General features: G+C 44.4%; 12 non-coding genes across 12 annotated transcripts; all 12 read left to right on the forward strand.

Moving 5' to 3' along the window:
- Nucleotides 1-570: 570 nt before the first annotated feature.
- LOC135014077 (U1 spliceosomal RNA) lies at nt 571-734 on the forward strand. The gene has a single exon (XR_010212650.1). It is a non-coding gene; the product is annotated as a U1 spliceosomal RNA (small nuclear RNA).
- A 152-nt stretch (nt 735-886) lies between these two features.
- LOC135014117 (U1 spliceosomal RNA) lies at nt 887-1,049 on the forward strand. Its single transcript, XR_010212687.1, has one exon. It is a non-coding gene; the product is annotated as a U1 spliceosomal RNA (small nuclear RNA).
- A 674-nt stretch (nt 1,050-1,723) lies between these two features.
- On the forward strand, nt 1,724-1,886 carry LOC135013992 (U1 spliceosomal RNA). Its single transcript, XR_010212577.1, has one exon. It is a non-coding gene; the product is annotated as a U1 spliceosomal RNA (small nuclear RNA).
- A 153-nt stretch (nt 1,887-2,039) lies between these two features.
- LOC135014071 (U1 spliceosomal RNA) lies at nt 2,040-2,202 on the forward strand. Its single transcript, XR_010212644.1, has one exon. It is a non-coding gene; the product is annotated as a U1 spliceosomal RNA (small nuclear RNA).
- Nucleotides 2,203-2,873: 671 nt separating this feature from the next.
- On the forward strand, nt 2,874-3,037 carry LOC135014088 (U1 spliceosomal RNA). The gene has a single exon (XR_010212661.1). It is a non-coding gene; the product is annotated as a U1 spliceosomal RNA (small nuclear RNA).
- A 152-nt stretch (nt 3,038-3,189) lies between these two features.
- LOC135014118 (U1 spliceosomal RNA) lies at nt 3,190-3,352 on the forward strand. The gene has a single exon (XR_010212688.1). It is a non-coding gene; the product is annotated as a U1 spliceosomal RNA (small nuclear RNA).
- Nucleotides 3,353-4,026: 674 nt separating this feature from the next.
- Nucleotides 4,027-4,189, forward strand: LOC135014010 (U1 spliceosomal RNA). Its single transcript, XR_010212590.1, has one exon. It is a non-coding gene; the product is annotated as a U1 spliceosomal RNA (small nuclear RNA).
- Nucleotides 4,190-4,342: 153 nt separating this feature from the next.
- Nucleotides 4,343-4,505, forward strand: LOC135014106 (U1 spliceosomal RNA). The gene has a single exon (XR_010212678.1). It is a non-coding gene; the product is annotated as a U1 spliceosomal RNA (small nuclear RNA).
- A 671-nt stretch (nt 4,506-5,176) lies between these two features.
- LOC135014100 (U1 spliceosomal RNA) lies at nt 5,177-5,340 on the forward strand. Its single transcript, XR_010212672.1, has one exon. It is a non-coding gene; the product is annotated as a U1 spliceosomal RNA (small nuclear RNA).
- Nucleotides 5,341-5,492: 152 nt separating this feature from the next.
- Nucleotides 5,493-5,655, forward strand: LOC135014120 (U1 spliceosomal RNA). Its single transcript, XR_010212689.1, has one exon. It is a non-coding gene; the product is annotated as a U1 spliceosomal RNA (small nuclear RNA).
- A 674-nt stretch (nt 5,656-6,329) lies between these two features.
- On the forward strand, nt 6,330-6,492 carry LOC135014011 (U1 spliceosomal RNA). Its single transcript, XR_010212591.1, has one exon. It is a non-coding gene; the product is annotated as a U1 spliceosomal RNA (small nuclear RNA).
- A 153-nt stretch (nt 6,493-6,645) lies between these two features.
- Nucleotides 6,646-6,808, forward strand: LOC135014072 (U1 spliceosomal RNA). The gene has a single exon (XR_010212645.1). It is a non-coding gene; the product is annotated as a U1 spliceosomal RNA (small nuclear RNA).
- The last annotated feature ends 8,721 nt before the right edge of the window (nt 6,809-15,529 follow it).

Genomic DNA, 15,529 nt, shown 5'->3' on the forward strand with positions numbered 1-15,529 from the left:
TCCCGTCTGCTTACTTTGTGCCTTCCAACGCACAATGCGAACTACAGGTAGTGCTGCAGGGCCCACACCCTTTTACTTGCCTTACAGAGCAGCTCTGGAGCTGTTACAGTGCCCAGCTGCTGCAAGAAATCAGCTTGAATGCTTCAGGGGCTGGGGCATAGCCAACATGAGCCCCACACCGAAGGAGGGTGGAGGTGTTTAATGCGAACTAGGGGTCATCCAAGCGCCGCAAAAGGCCGCCATGCCCTGCATAACACTTTTCTCTTTTCATATGCAGATGAGGGTTCCAGCCAACTTTGGCCCACTGCTTGGATGACATCACCGTATGCAAATCCGTCTTCTGCAGACCTTCACCCAGGAATGCTTTTACTAGTTGTTGCATTTGGTTTGTTGTTTGGGGGTGCTTCAGTATTAGGCAGCCTTCTGTCCTCCCATGTTCATCTGAAAATATGTGTTCTCCCTGCAGTTGTTGTCCCCAGATGAGAGTTCCCTTGTGCTGCCTCAGTTGAATCTCCTTTACTTGACAGAGATGTGCCTGAGCAGCGGCCCTCCCCAGCCCTATCCCAAATCATACTTATTTTGCATAGGAGATACCATGGTCATGAAGATTGTTCTCCCAGGGTGAGGTTCATTCATTGCATTCTGGGTATGCTGACCCCTGTGATTTCCCCAAATTTGGGAAACTCGACTGCATTATTTGTGGTAGTGGGGGACTGTGTTTGTGCTTTCCTCTGGTCAGCTCTGGTAAAAGTCAGATTTCTTTGTCTCAGATCTTCCTCTAGCCTTGTTCTTCTTTCGAGAGTTTCCTTGTGCTGCCTCAGTTGGATCTCCTTCACTTGACAGGGGGGTGCCCGAGCAGCGACCCTCCCAAGCTCTAGCCCAACTCCTACTTACCTGCCAGGTGAGATACTATAATCAGGAAGGTGCTTCTCCCAGGGCAAGGCTCACCCATTGCACTCTGGGTGTGCTGCTCCTACGATTTCCCCAAATGTGGGACACTTGACTGCATAATTTGTGTTTCCTCTGGTCGGCTCTCGTATAATTCAGATATCTTTGTCTCAGGTCTCTCTCCAGCCTAGTTTGCTGTCTGTTTCCACTTCTTTTTTCTTGAGCCCCTCCCTTCTATACCCTTGTGCACTATCCTGACTTCTCCTCCCGTCTGCTTACTTTGTGCCTTCCAATGCACAATGCAAACTACAGGTAGTGCTGCAGGGCCCACACCCTTTTACTTGCCTTACAGAGCAGCTCTGGAGCTGTTACAGTGCCCAGCTGCTGCAATAAATCAGCTTGAATGCTTCATGGGATGGGGCATGGCCAACATGAGCCCCACACCAAAGGAGGGTGGGGGTGTTTAATGCGATCTAGGGGTCATCCAAGCAGCGCAAAAGGCCGCCATGCCCTGCACGCCCCTTTTCTCTTTTCATATGCAGATGAGGGTTGAAGCCAACTTTGACCCACTGCTTGGATAACATCACCATATGCAAATCCATCTGCTGCAGGCCTTCCCCCAGGAATGCTTGCACTAGTTGTTGCATTTGGTTTGTTGTTTGGGGGTGCTTCAGTATTAGGCAGCCTTCTGCCCTCCCATGTTCATCTGAAAATATGTGTTCTCCCTGCAGTTGTTGTCCCCAGATGAGAGTTCCCTTGTGCTGCCTCAGTTGAATTTCCTTTACTTGACAGAGATGTGCCTGAGCAGCGGCCCTCCCCAGCCCTATCCCAAATCATACTTATTTTGCATAGGAGACACCATGGTCATGAAGATTGTTCACCCAGGGTAAGGTTCATTCATTGCATTCTGGGTATGCTGACCCCTGTGATTTCCCCAAATGTGGGAAACTCGCCTGCATTATTTGTGGTAGTGGGGAACTGTGTTTGTGTCTTCCGCTGGTCAGCTCTGGTAAAAGTCAGATTTCTTTGTCTCAGATCTTCCTCTAGCATTGTTCTTCTTTCGAGAGTTCCATTGTGCTGCCTCAGTTGGATCTCCTTCACTTGACAGGGGGGTGCCCGAGCAGCGACCCTCCCCAGCTCTAGCCCAACTCCTACTTACCTGCCAGGTGAGATACTATGATCTTGAAGGTGCTTCTCCCAGGGCAAGGCTCACCCATTGCACTCTGGGTGTGCTGCCCCTGCGATTTCCCCAAATGTGGGAAACTTGACTGCATAATTTGTGTTTCCCCTGGTCGGCTCTCGTATAATTCAGATCTCTTTGTCTCAGGTCTCTCTCCAGCCTAGTTTGCTGTCTGTTTCCACTTCTCTTTTCTTGAGCCGCTCCCTTCTATGCCCTTGCGCACTATCCTGACTTCTCCCGTCTGCTTACTTTGTGCCTTCCAACGCACAATGCGAACTACAGGTAGTGCTGCAGGGCCCACACCCTTTTATTTGCCTTACAGAGCAGCTCTGGAGCTGTTACAGTGCCCAGCTGCTGCAAGAAATCAGCTTGAATGCTTCAGGGGCTGGGGCATAGCCAACATGAGCCCCACACCGAAGGAGGGTGGAGGTGTTTAATGCGAACTAGGGGTCATCCAAGCGCCGCAAAAGGCCGCCATGCCCTGCATAACCCTTTTCTCTTTTCATATGCAGATGAGGGTTCCAGCCAACTTTGGCCCACTGCTTGGATGACATCACCGTATGCAAATCCGTCTTCTGCAGACCTTCACCCAGGAATGCTTTTACTAGTTGTTGCATTTGGTTTGTTGTTTGGGGGTGCTTCAGTATTAGGCAGCCTTCTGTCCTCCCATGTTCATCTGAAAATATGTGTTCTCCCTGCAGTTGTTGTCCCCAGATGAGAGTTCCCTTGTGCTGCCTCAGTTGAATCTCCTTTACTTGACAGAGATGTGCCTGAGCAGCGGCCCTCCCCAGCCCTATCCCAAATCATACTTATTTTGCATAGGAGATACCATGGTCATGAAGATTGTTCTCCCAGGGTGAGGTTCATTCATTGCATTCTGGGTATGCTGACCCCTGTGATTTCCCCAAATTTGGGAAACTCGACTGCATTATTTGTGGTAGTGGGGGACTGTGTTTGTGCTTTCCTCTGGTCAGCTCTGGTAAAAGTCAGATTTCTTTGTCTCAGATCTTCCTCTAGCCTTGTTCTTCTTTCGAGAGTTTCCTTGTGCTGCCTCAGTTGGATCTCCTTCACTTGACAGGGGGGTGCCCGAGCAGCGACCCTCCCAAGCTCTAGCCCAACTCCTACTTACCTGCCAGGTGAGATACTATAATCAGGAAGGTGCTTCTCCCAGGGCAAGGCTCACCCATTGCACTCTGGGTGTGCTGCTCCTACGATTTCCCCAAATGTGGGACACTTGACTGCATAATTTGTGTTTCCTCTGGTCGGCTCTCGTATAATTCAGATATCTTTGTCTCAGGTCTCTCTCCAGCCTAGTTTGCTGTCTGTTTCCACTTCTTTTTTCTTGAGCCCCTCCCTTCTATACCCTTGTGCACTATCCTGACTTCTCCTCCTGTCTGCTTACTTTGTGCCTTCCAATGCACAATGCAAACTACAGGTAGTGCTGCAGGGCCCACACCCTTTTACTTGCCTTACAGAGCAGCTCTGGAGCTGTTACAGTGCCCTGCTGCTGCAATAAATCAGCTTGAATGCTTCATGGGATGGGGCATGGCCAACATGAGCCCCACACCAAAGGAGGGTGGGGGTGTTTAATGCGATCTAGGGGTCATCCAAGCAGCGCAAAAGGCCGCCATGCCCTGCACGCCCCTTTTCTCTTTTCATATGCAGATGAGGGTTGAAGCCAACTTTGACCCACTGCTTGGATAACATCACCATATGCAAATCCATCTGCTGCAGGCCTTCCCCCAGGAATGCTTGCACTAGTTGTTGCATTTGGTTTGTTGTTTGGGGGTGCTTCAGTATTAGGCAGCCTTCTGCCCTCCCATGTTCATCTGAAAATATGTGTTCTCCCTGCAGTTGTTGTCCCCAGATGAGAGTTCCCTTGTGCTGCCTCAGTTGAATTTCCTTTACTTGACAGAGATGTGCCTGAGCAGCGGCCCTCCCCAGCCCTATCCCAAATCATACTTATTTTGCATAGGAGACACCATGGTCATGAAGATTGTTCACCCAGGGTAAGGTTCATTCATTGCATTCTGGCTATGCTGACCCCTGTGATTTCCCCAAATGTGGGAAACTCGCCTGCATTATTTGTGGTAGTGGGGAACTGTGTTTGTGTCTTCCGCTGGTCAGCTCTGGTAAAAGTCAGATTTCTTTGTCTCAGATCTTCCTCTAGCATTGTTCTTCTTTCGAGAGTTCCATTGTGCTGCCTCAGTTGGATCTCCTTCACTTGACAGGGGGGTGCCCGAGCAGCGACCCTCCCCAGCTCTAGCCCAACTCCTACTTACCTGCCAGGTGAGATACTATGATCTTGAAGGTGCTTCTCCCAGGGCAAGGCTCACCCATTGCACTCTGGGTGTGCTGCCCCTGCGATTTGCCCAAATGTGGGAAACTTGACTGCATAATTTGTGTTTCCCCTGGTCGGCTCTCGTATAATTCAGATCTCTTTGTCTCAGGTCTCTCTCCAGCCTAGTTTGCTGTCTGTTTCCACTTCTCTTTTCTTGAGCCGCTCCCTTCTATGCCCTTGCGCACTATCCTGACTTCTCCCTTCTGCTTACTTTGTGCCTTCCAACGCACAATGCGAACTACAGGTAGTGCTGCAGGGCCCACACCCTTTTATTTGCCTTACAGAGCAGCTCTGGAGCTGTTACAGTGCCCAGCTGCTGCAAGAAATCAGCTTCAATGCTTCAGGGGCTGGGGCATAGCCAACATGAGCCCCACACCGAAGGAGGGTGGAGGTGTTTAATGCGAACTAGGGGTCATCCAAGCGCCGCAAAAGGCCGCCATGCCCTGCATAACCCTTTTCTCTTTTCATATGCAGATGAGGGTTCCAGCCAACTTTGGCCCACTGCTTGGATGACATCACCGTATGCAAATCCGTCTTCTGCAGACCTTCACCCAGGAATGCTTTTACTAGTTGTTGCATTTGGTTTGTTGTTTGGGGGTGCTTCAGTATTAGGCAGCCTTCTGTCCTCCCATGTTCATCTGAAAATATGTGTTCTCCCTGCAGTTGTTGTCCCCAGATGAGAGTTCCCTTGTGCTGCCTCAGTTGAATCTCCTTTACTTGACAGAGATGTGCCTGAGCAGCGGCCCTCCCCAGCCCTATCCCAAATCATACTTATTTTGCATAGGAGATACCATGGTCATGAAGATTGTTCTCCCAGGGTGAGGTTCATTCATTGCATTCTGGGTATGCTGACCCCTGTGATTTCCCCAAATTTGGGAAACTCGACTGCATTATTTGTGGTAGTGGGGGACTGTGTTTGTGCTTTCCTCTGGTCAGCTCTGGTAAAAGTCAGATTTCTTTGTCTCAGATCTTCCTCTAGCCTTGTTCTTCTTTCGAGAGTTTCCTTGTGCTGCCTCAGTTGGATCTCCTTCACTTGACAGGGGGGTGCCCGAGCAGCGACCCTCCCAAGCTCTAGCCCAACTCCTACTTACCTGCCAGGTGAGATACTATAATCAGGAAGGTGCTTCTCCCAGGGCAAGGCTCACCCATTGCACTCTGGGTGTGCTGCTCCTACGATTTCCCCAAATGTGGGACACTTGACTGCATAATTTGTGTTTCCTCTGGTCGGCTCTCGTATAATTCAGATATCTTTGTCTCAGGTCTCTCTCCAGCCTAGTTTGCTGTCTGTTTCCACTTCTTTTTTCTTGAGCCCCTCCCTTCTATACCCTTGTGCACTATCCTGACTTCTCCTCCTGTCTGCTTACTTTGTGCCTTCCAATGCACAATGCAAACTACAGGTAGTGCTGCAGGGCCCACACCCTTTTACTTGCCTTACAGAGCAGCTCTGGAGCTGTTACAGTGCCCTGCTGCTGCAATAAATCAGCTTGAATGCTTCATGGGATGGGGCATGGCCAACATGAGCCCCACACCAAAGGAGGGTGGGGGTGTTTAATGCGATCTAGGGGTCATCCAAGCAGCGCAAAAGGCCGCCATGCCCTGCACGCCCCTTTTCTCTTTTCATATGCAGATGAGGGTTGAAGCCAACTTTGACCCACTGCTTGGATAACATCACCATATGCAAATCCATCTGCTGCAGGCCTTCCCCCAGGAATGCTTGCACTAGTTGTTGCATTTGGTTTGTTGTTTGGGGGTGCTTCAGTATTAGGCAGCCTTCTGCCCTCCCATGTTCATCTGAAAATATGTGTTCTCCCTGCAGTTGTTGTCCCCAGATGAGAGTTCCCTTGTGCTGCCTCAGTTGAATTTCCTTTACTTGACAGAGATGTGCCTGAGCAGCGGCCCTCCCCAGCCCTATCCCAAATCATACTTATTTTGCATAGGAGACACCATGGTCATGAAGATTGTTCACCCAGGGTAAGGTTCATTCATTGCATTCTGGCTATGCTGACCCCTGTGATTTCCCCAAATGTGGGAAACTCGCCTGCATTATTTGTGGTAGTGGGGAACTGTGTTTGTGTCTTCCGCTGGTCAGCTCTGGTAAAAGTCAGATTTCTTTGTCTCAGATCTTCCTCTAGCATTGTTCTTCTTTCGAGAGTTCCATTGTGCTGCCTCAGTTGGATCTCCTTCACTTGACAGGGGGGTGCCCGAGCAGCGACCCTCCCCAGCTCTAGCCCAACTCCTACTTACCTGCCAGGTGAGATACTATGATCTTGAAGGTGCTTCTCCCAGGGCAAGGCTCACCCATTGCACTCTGGGTGTGCTGCCCCTGCGATTTCCCCAAATGTGGGAAACTTGACTGCATAATTTGTGTTTCCCCTGGTCGGCTCTCGTATAATTCAGATCTCTTTGTCTCAGGTCTCTCTCCAGCCTAGTTTGCTGTCTGTTTCCACTTCTCTTTTCTTGAGCCGCTCCCTTCTATGCCCTTGCGCACTATCCTGACTTCTCCCGTCTGCTTACTTTGTGCCTTCCAACGCACAATGTGAACTACAGGTAGTGCTGCAGGGCCCACACCCTTTTATTTGCCTTACAGAGCAGCTCTGGAGCTGTTACAGTGCCCAGCTGCTGCAAGAAATCAGCTTCAATGCTTCAGGGGCTGGGGCATAGCCAACATGAGCCCCACACCGAAGGAGGGTGGAGGTGTTTAATGCGAACTAGGGGTCATCCAAGCGCCGCAAAAGGCCGCCATGCCCTGCATAACCCTTTTCTCTTTTCATATGCAGATGAGGGTTCCAGCCAACTTTGGCCCACTGCTTGGATGACATCACCGTATGCAAATTCGTCTCCTGCAGACCTTCCCCCAGGAATGCTTGTACTAGTTATTGCATATGGTTTGATATTTGATGGTGCTTCAGTATTAGGCAGCCTTCCGCCCTCCCATGTTCATCTGAAAAGATGTGGTCTCCCTGCAGTTGTTGTCACCAGACGAGAGTTCCCTTGTGCTTCCTCAGTTGAATCTCCTTAACTTGACGGGGGAGGGGCTGCCCGAGCAGCCACCCTCCCCAGCCCTATCCCAACTCATACTTATTTTGCATATGAGATCTCTTGATCATGAAGATTGTTCTCACAGGGTGAGGTTCATCCATTATATTTTAAAATAGGAAGGTTCAAATTACATATTTGAATTGCATCTATGTGCTGGATTCAAATGTCCCCCCCCCTTCCTTTCTCAATTGTGCCCGTCAGCAGCTATTCTAAGGTTGCTGCCAATGGGTGTGACACATTAATTTCTTCTGTGGGGTACACTGGACTCCACAAGGATTCACATTGGGGTGTAGAGTAGGATCTTGATCTGAGGCACCAACCGGCTCAAAGCTTTTGACTGTTCCCAAGATGCTCAGCGCATTCTCCTCTATAACCCCGCTTCCATGAACAGGGAGCTCAGTTTGTAGTTGTTGCCTTCAGTAGCAGGCCACTTAACAGGGGCCTGCCTCAAGCAGCCTATTCTTAGCTATTAATTTTGACAAGAAAAGAAGAACTTTTTTTATGAGAATCTACAAGGGCTGCAGCAGGCTAGGTCTAATAGACATCTTTACTGCAGCTTCATCACTCCCAGCGGCGCTGTATACTCCCGTGCCCTGGTTGCTGGGTCACTGCAGCGGAGGCTCCGGTTTCTTCCTAAGGTCAGTCACACACAATGTAACACCCCGGTATAACAAGTGTGTAAACTATGTGGAACAGGTCAGGGATACCTTGATGGACTATTCCTCCTTCAGCAGCAGCTCTTCTCTATTCCTGGCAGAGAGGCAAGGTTTCCCCAGACACAAAGAAAGGCAGGCAGGGCTTTGTATGAAAGAATAAATGGTTTACCACATAACTCAGAAAAGGAACTGATTACAGTAGGGAAGGGAAAGATTTGATTCAAGCAACTTAAACACAGACACCATATACACTTTAAGTCATTACACAAATGGTAATATAACTAAATCTGAGATTAATACTATGTTGCTTAGTAATAGAAATCAACTTATGCAGACAATATTTAAGTCCCAGATAACATTGGTGTCACAGCAGGGAGTCTCTATGTGCACGTTGGGGCCCGGTTATGTTGTTACATAGTTATATGCAGCTATTGTCTCCTTTAGCTGTGAACAAAATATTGTAGCTCTGTGTAGTAAAGATGATTGTTTAAAACAAACTGGAGCTGCTTCCCATGTAAATCGCTGCATAGGTATAGTAAATATAGGATAATGTCCTTTGCAGTGGAGTAGGTTTCAATATAAATATGGATTTATCTCACCCAGTCAATAGATGTTTCTGAGGCAGTTTCCCCTCAGATGTAGGCCAGTCAGCATTGGTATAAAGGCTTTATACTCTCCTGTCTCTGACACTTGCTGTGCACTCTCTTGGCTGAGAGTGTCATGGCGTTCTTACTTGTTAATTGCTGCACTTCCACTGCTGTATTTTGCACTACTGCTTACTCTCTCATGCAATTTTCAGCTTATTTGTCTCCCCTCTCTCAGCTGCTCATCTCTGCGTAATGGCGTCGCCAGCTCTTTCCTCACCATGGCTCCAACTGACTTCTCAAACTGCTGTTCAATTTTCTTTTAAATAAACTTTATTTAAAATGGCACAGGCAACTACACTGTTGTCAAAAATGTCCTTGTTGTTATGGGATATCACACGTGCCCCCCCCCCCCAAAACATGCGTGTCCTCACGCATTTTGGTTTTATCCCTATATAAACTTCTCATTATATCCAGTCACATTCATTAGTGAACACAGTTTATGTCTGAAACATTAACATGTATCAACATTTTTAACATCAGTATCTGATAGGTATAATTCCTTTTGTGCTATAGTACATTAACACATGCTCCTGGAGCAATCGGTTGAAATCTGGACAGTATATGGTCTTGAAAAGTTTGTCTAGGAAACCTCAACCCCCCTGCCATGGATGAGTATTGAACTCTTTCTAAACTGTCTTTGGGACATGCTGTACAAAACTGCAGCTGACTATGGTGGTTTTCTGTTTTGCAAGCCCTAGTCTTCTTGCCTCCTTGTCGGTGACAAACCACCTTAGTCTGCTGTAAATACATTTTATGAGCCTCTTCCATTCCATCTTGGGATTCAGTATCACAGCTGGTTTGGGACAATGGATTCTGGAGAGAAAGAGGCAGCAAGGTTCTTCTTACAGAACAGGTTGGACAGTTTCGGCACCATCTCTTGATGTCTTCCCTCATTTCAACCCAAAAGAACTTTTTCCAGATGCTTGTTTCCATCCTTTTGCACCCAGGGTGACCTGACCTGTCGTGATATTCTTCAAGCACATAACAAGCACTTTGTCTTGGAATTACAAGTTGACTGATCCTATAATGAGTATTAGGATCTTCACTACATCGAACCAACTGTCCTTTCTCTTCAAACAGCCTTTCTCGCTGTCTCAACAACTTCAGGAGTTCTGGCGAGGATTCTTGCCTTTGTCGCTTGGTCAGGTATTTCCCAGTCTTCAGTAAGGCTTTGAGGTGTCTTATCATCTGACTTTTATCTTGCAGGTGGTCAAAACTGGTTCCTTGAATAGGTTGCTCACAGTTTCTAGAACTGGATGCTATATTATTCATGCCTAACATTGAAGCATTCTTTCGGATAATCTGGACACTGGAGATGGGCATTTCTATCATTATTTGGCTAGCCTTATTTTTTTCATGTTCCTCTCTTACAGATAATTCTGTTATCATTCTTCCCTTTTGTTTGGCTATCCCAGGTTGAAGGCCTTGTTTCTCCTGGAGCTTGTCAGTTTGAAACTCTCCTTGGAGTGCTGCTACGAGCTCCTCACAGCAGTTCCGCAACACATTCATGCCCACTATCACTGGAGGCAATCCATCATCTTGGGCAGTGGTGATGATGAAGCCTTGCTGTGGTAGCACTGTTCGTCCGATTTGAATTTCAGCTTCCCAGTATCCTTTGCAAGGGATGCAGTGCCCATTGCTTGCAATCGGGTTTATCAATGTGGAAGTTGACGGAAACATCTGTTCCTCAGTCCAATGCTGCTCAAACTGTGTTGCTTGTATTGTGGTCACTTGTGATCCAGTGTCTAAGAGAGTGGGCATTGAGACTCCATTGATGCAAACTTGAACCACCGGGCATTGGCTAACATAACGGGTTAACCACATGAATTTGGAGTTTAAATGATCTGGCTGCTCAAATTCTCTCTTAATTTGTCCGCTTCCTTCACAGCTTTGAAAAATGGGTCGCCTTTGGGAGGCAAAGTGGTTGGAAAAAAGTGTCTCCATGTTTCTATGTAGGTCCCATTGGGAACTGTTCAGTGGTCTCCTCTCCTGGCACCATTCCATTTCTTCATGGAGCAGTGCCTGCTGTCTCTTCAGAATCTGCAGGTCTCTGCGCATCTCTGTCACACTACGTGTCAGTTCAGCCAGCTGACCTCGTAACTCACTAGAAGAGTCAAATATGCATGTCTTTGAACATGGCACTGTCACTCCTTTTACTGTAGGTGGGTAAGTAGCTCCTTTAAAACTTGACTCCTGGGCATCAGAATTCTCTTGATACCGTGGCATCTCTGGAATAGACTCTTGTGGAACAGCCCCTGAAGTAAGACTAGAGCCTAGAACTTTAATCGCAGCCTCTTTAAAATCCAGGAATGTGCTTCTAGGCTTCTGCAATCTCAATAGTCGCAGCTGAGTTTTTACAAATTCGCCCCTTGCACCTTCAGTGAACTGGTCCAATAACATTTTCTCTTTGTCATGCACTTCCTCAGGGTCTGCTTGCTGAACATCTCTGAGTGCTTCCTGCAAGCTGAGGGCATAGCCCCGTAGTGACTCTCCTGGTTGTTGCTTTCGAGCAAAGAAGTGCATTTTAAGTTCTGACACTGTCCTTGTGTCAAATGTGGTAGCAAGCCTGTTGAGGATCTGGTCCACAGTCTTCTTCTCTTCAGTAGGCCAAGAAGTAACCTCTCTAAGTGCAAGCCCTTTCAACTGTCCCATCAAGATCTCCACCTTTTGCTGCTCTTTCAGCGGGTACAGACGAAACAAAGACTGCAGTAGTATCCTCATCAGTTTATTTTTGTCAATTACCATTTTAATAATCGGGTAAAGAAAATTAAGTGGATTTTTGAAAGAAAACAATACTGTCAATATACTATTAAAACAAATTAAAATGGTAAAAGTTATTGTACTTTAAGTAAAAATAAAAGAGCAAAAATATCAATCCCAGTTTTGGATTACTTTAATTAACAAAAAAAAATGCATATAGCAGAGGATAGTTTCAATCTGCCTACCTCTGGGCTATAGACCCAGCATGCTTCCATTACAGTACTCTGCTGCACATGTAATTGCAAGAGATCCTGAAGCACTCACTCATCATGGGAAAGTACCAATGTGTTTCTTCATTGGTTGATGGAAGAAACATCTTACAAAAACTCTCCAGATTATTGACTATTTAAAGTTTTTCTAGGAAAAGTTCTAGATGAATGCTTATCAGCCTTTGTCAGTATGTACTTTTGCAAAGTGTCGCTGTGGCGCAATCAGTTAGTGTGTACGGCTATTAACCAAAAGGTTGGTGGTTCAATCCCACCCAGGGACGTAATTGACCTTGTTATCAGATTTTGGTGATCTTTAAGTAGACAAGTCAAAATTTCAAAAACCCCTGTTATGGTGTAGGGTACCTGGCCTTCTCTGATGTAATCAGAGTTAGATTTGATTCAGTGGTTTTATAAAAACAGCTAGGAAGCACAATTTAGCAGTGGTTTGCAGAGAAAAAGAAATATGCTGGCAAAAAAATCCAATTGAGTGATTAAACAGCTCTTCATTTTCTGGCTTTACTTTTATGCTAACAAATTTGTTCTCTGAAAAGTGTCCACAAAGCAAAATATCTGATTAACATCTTTGTAGGGATGGTTTTTCACCTATTACTAAATTAAACTTGCTTCATTGGAAAGGCAGCAAGATGCATCCTCATTTCAATATCTACTGAAATAATACAGGTTGACACCAGGAAACATTAACGCCACTGCATCCTTGCTGCTTTCTCATGTGGAAGTCTGTTTAATGTGAAAACAAGGTGATATCTAATTAGCACACAGGTAAGGAATTAAGAAAATCTTTATTTAAGGGTGAAGATGTTTCTCACAAAATTGTTGCCCCAATGCATCATTGAAATTCAAGCTGGAAAGATGATTTTAATATATCACTTGTACATTTTGTATTGCTCTTCTGGTGACAATGTAGTTTGTTTTTGTCAATTACCATTTTAATAATAGGGTAAAGAAAATTAAGTGGATTTTTGAAAGAAAACAATACTGTCAATATACTATTAAAACAAATTAAAATGGTAAAAGTTATTGTACTTTAAGTAAAAATAAAAGCTAAAATATCAATCCCAGTTTTGGATTACTTTAATGAACAAAAAAAAATGCATATAGCAAAGGATAGTTTCAATCTGCCTACCTCTGGGTTATGGGCCCAGCATGCTTCCATTGCAGTACTCTGCTGCACATGTAAGTGCAAGAGATCCTGAAGCACTCACTCATCATGCGAAAGTACCAATGTGTTTCTTCATTGGTTGCTGGAAGAAACATCTTACAAAAACTCTCCAGATTATTGACTTTTTAAAGTTTTTCTAGGAAACGTTCTAGATGAATGCTTATTAGTCTTTGTCAGTATGTACTTTTTGCAAAGTGTCTCTGTGGCGCAATCGGTTAGTGTGTTCAGCTATTAATCAAAAGGTTAGTGGTTCAATCCCACCCAGGGACGTAATTGACCTTGTGATCAGATTTTGGTGATATTTAAGTAGACAAGTCAAAATTGCAAACCCCCTCTTATGGTGTAGGGTACCTGGCCTTCTCTGATGTAATCAGAGTTAGATTTGATTAAGTGATTTTATAAAAAAACAGCTAGGAAGCACAATTTAGCAGTGGGTTGCAGAGAAAAAGAAAAATGCTGGCAGAAAAATCCAATTGAGTGATTAAACAGCTCTTCATTTTCTGATTTTATGTTTATGCTAACAAATTTGCTCTCTGAAAAGTGTCCACAAAGCCAAGTCTCTGATTAACACCTTTGTAGGAATGGTTTTTCACCTATTACTGAATTAAAAATGCTTAATTGGAAAGGCATCAAAGATGCATCCTCATTTCAATGTCTACTGAAATAATACAGGTTGACACCAGGAAACGTCACTGCATCCTTGCTGCTTCCTCATGGGGAAGTCTGTTTAATGTGAAAACAAGGTGATATCTAATTAGCACACAGGTAAGGAATTAAGAAAATCTTTATTTAAGGGTGAAGATGTTTCTCACAAAATCGTTGCCCCAATGCATCATTGAAATCCAAGCTGGAAAGATGATTTTAATATATCACTTGAACATTTTGTATTGCTCTTCTGGTGACAATGTAGTTTGTTTTTGTCAATTACCATTTTAATAATCGGGTAAAGAAAATTAAGTGGATTTTTTAAAGAAAACAATACTGTCAATATACTATTAAAACAAATTAAAATGGTAAAAGTTATTGTACTTTAAGTAAAAATAAAAGAGCAAAAATATCAATCCCAGTTTTGGATTACTTTAATGAACAAAAAAAATGCATATAGCAGAGGATAGTTTCAATCTGCCTACCTCTGGGTTATGGACCCAGCATGCTTCCATTACAGTACTCTGCTGCACATGTAAGTGCAAGAGATCCTGAAGCACTCACTCATTATGGGAAAGTACCAATGTGTTTCTTCATTGGTTGATGGAAGAAACATCTTACAAAAACTCTCCAGATTATTGACTATTTAAAGTTTTTATAGGAAACGTTCTAGATGAATGCTTATTAGCCTTTGTCAGTATGTACTTTTGCAAAGTGTCGCTGAGGTGCAATCAGTTAGTGTGTACGGCTATTAACCAAAAGGTTGGTGGTTCAATCCCACCCAGGGATGTAATTGACCTTGTTATCAGATTTTGGTGATCTTTAAGTAGACAAGTCAAAATTTCGAAAACCCCTGTTATGGTGTAGGGTACCTGGCCTTCTCTGATGTAATCAGAGTTAGATTTGATTCAGTGATTTTATAAAAACAGCTAGGAAGCACAATTTAGCAGTGGGTTGCAGAGAAAAAGAAATATGCTGGCAAAAAAAATCCAATTGAGTGATTAAATAGCTCTTCATTTTCTGGCTTTATTTTTATGCTAACAAAGTTGTTCTCTGAAAAGTGTCCACAAAGCCAAGTATCTGATTAACATCTTTGTAGGGATGGTTTTTCACCTATTACTAAATTAAACTTGCTTCATTGGAAAGGCAGCAAGATGCATCCTCATTTCAATATCTACTGAAATAATACAGGTTGACACCAGGAAACATTAACGCCACTGCATCCTTGCTGCTTTCTCATGTGGAAGTCTGTTTAATGTGAAAACAAGGTGATATCTAATTAGCACACAGGTAAGGAATTAAGAAAATCTTTATTTAAGGGTGAAGATGTTTCTCACAAAATTGTTGCCCCAATGCATCATTGAAATTCAAGCTGGAAAGATGATTTTAATATATCACTTGTACATTTTGTATTGCTCTTCTGGTGACAATGTAGTTTGTTTTTGTCAATTACCATTTTAATAATAGGGTAAAGAAAATTAAGTGGATTTTTGAAAGAAAACAATACTGTCAATATACTATTAAAACAAATTAAAATGGTAAAAGTTATTGTACTTTAAGTAAAAATAAAAGCTAAAATATCAATCCCAGTTTTGGATTACTTTAATGAACAAAAAAAAATGCATATAGCAAAGGATAGTTTCAATCTGCCTACCTCTGGGTTATGGGCCCAGCATGCTTCCATTGCAGTACTCTGCTGCACATGTAAGTGCAAGAGATCCTGAAGCACTCACTCATCATGCGAAAGTACCAATGTGTTTCTTCATTGGTTGCTGGAAGAAACATCTTACAAAAACTCTCCAGATTATTGACTTTTTAAAGTTTTTCTAGGAAACGTTCTAGATGAATGCTTATTAGTCTTTGTCAGTATGTACTTTTTGCAAAGTGTCTCTGTGGCGCAATCGGTTAGTGTGTTCAGCTATTAATCAAAAGGTTAGTGGTTCAATCCCACCCAGGGACGTAATTGACCTTGTGATCAGATTTT

Source organism: Pseudophryne corroboree, unplaced genomic scaffold (genome assembly GCF_028390025.1).
Source record: "Pseudophryne corroboree isolate aPseCor3 unplaced genomic scaffold, aPseCor3.hap2 scaffold_279, whole genome shotgun sequence".
NCBI classification, from domain to species: Eukaryota; Metazoa; Chordata; class Amphibia; order Anura; family Myobatrachidae; genus Pseudophryne; species Pseudophryne corroboree.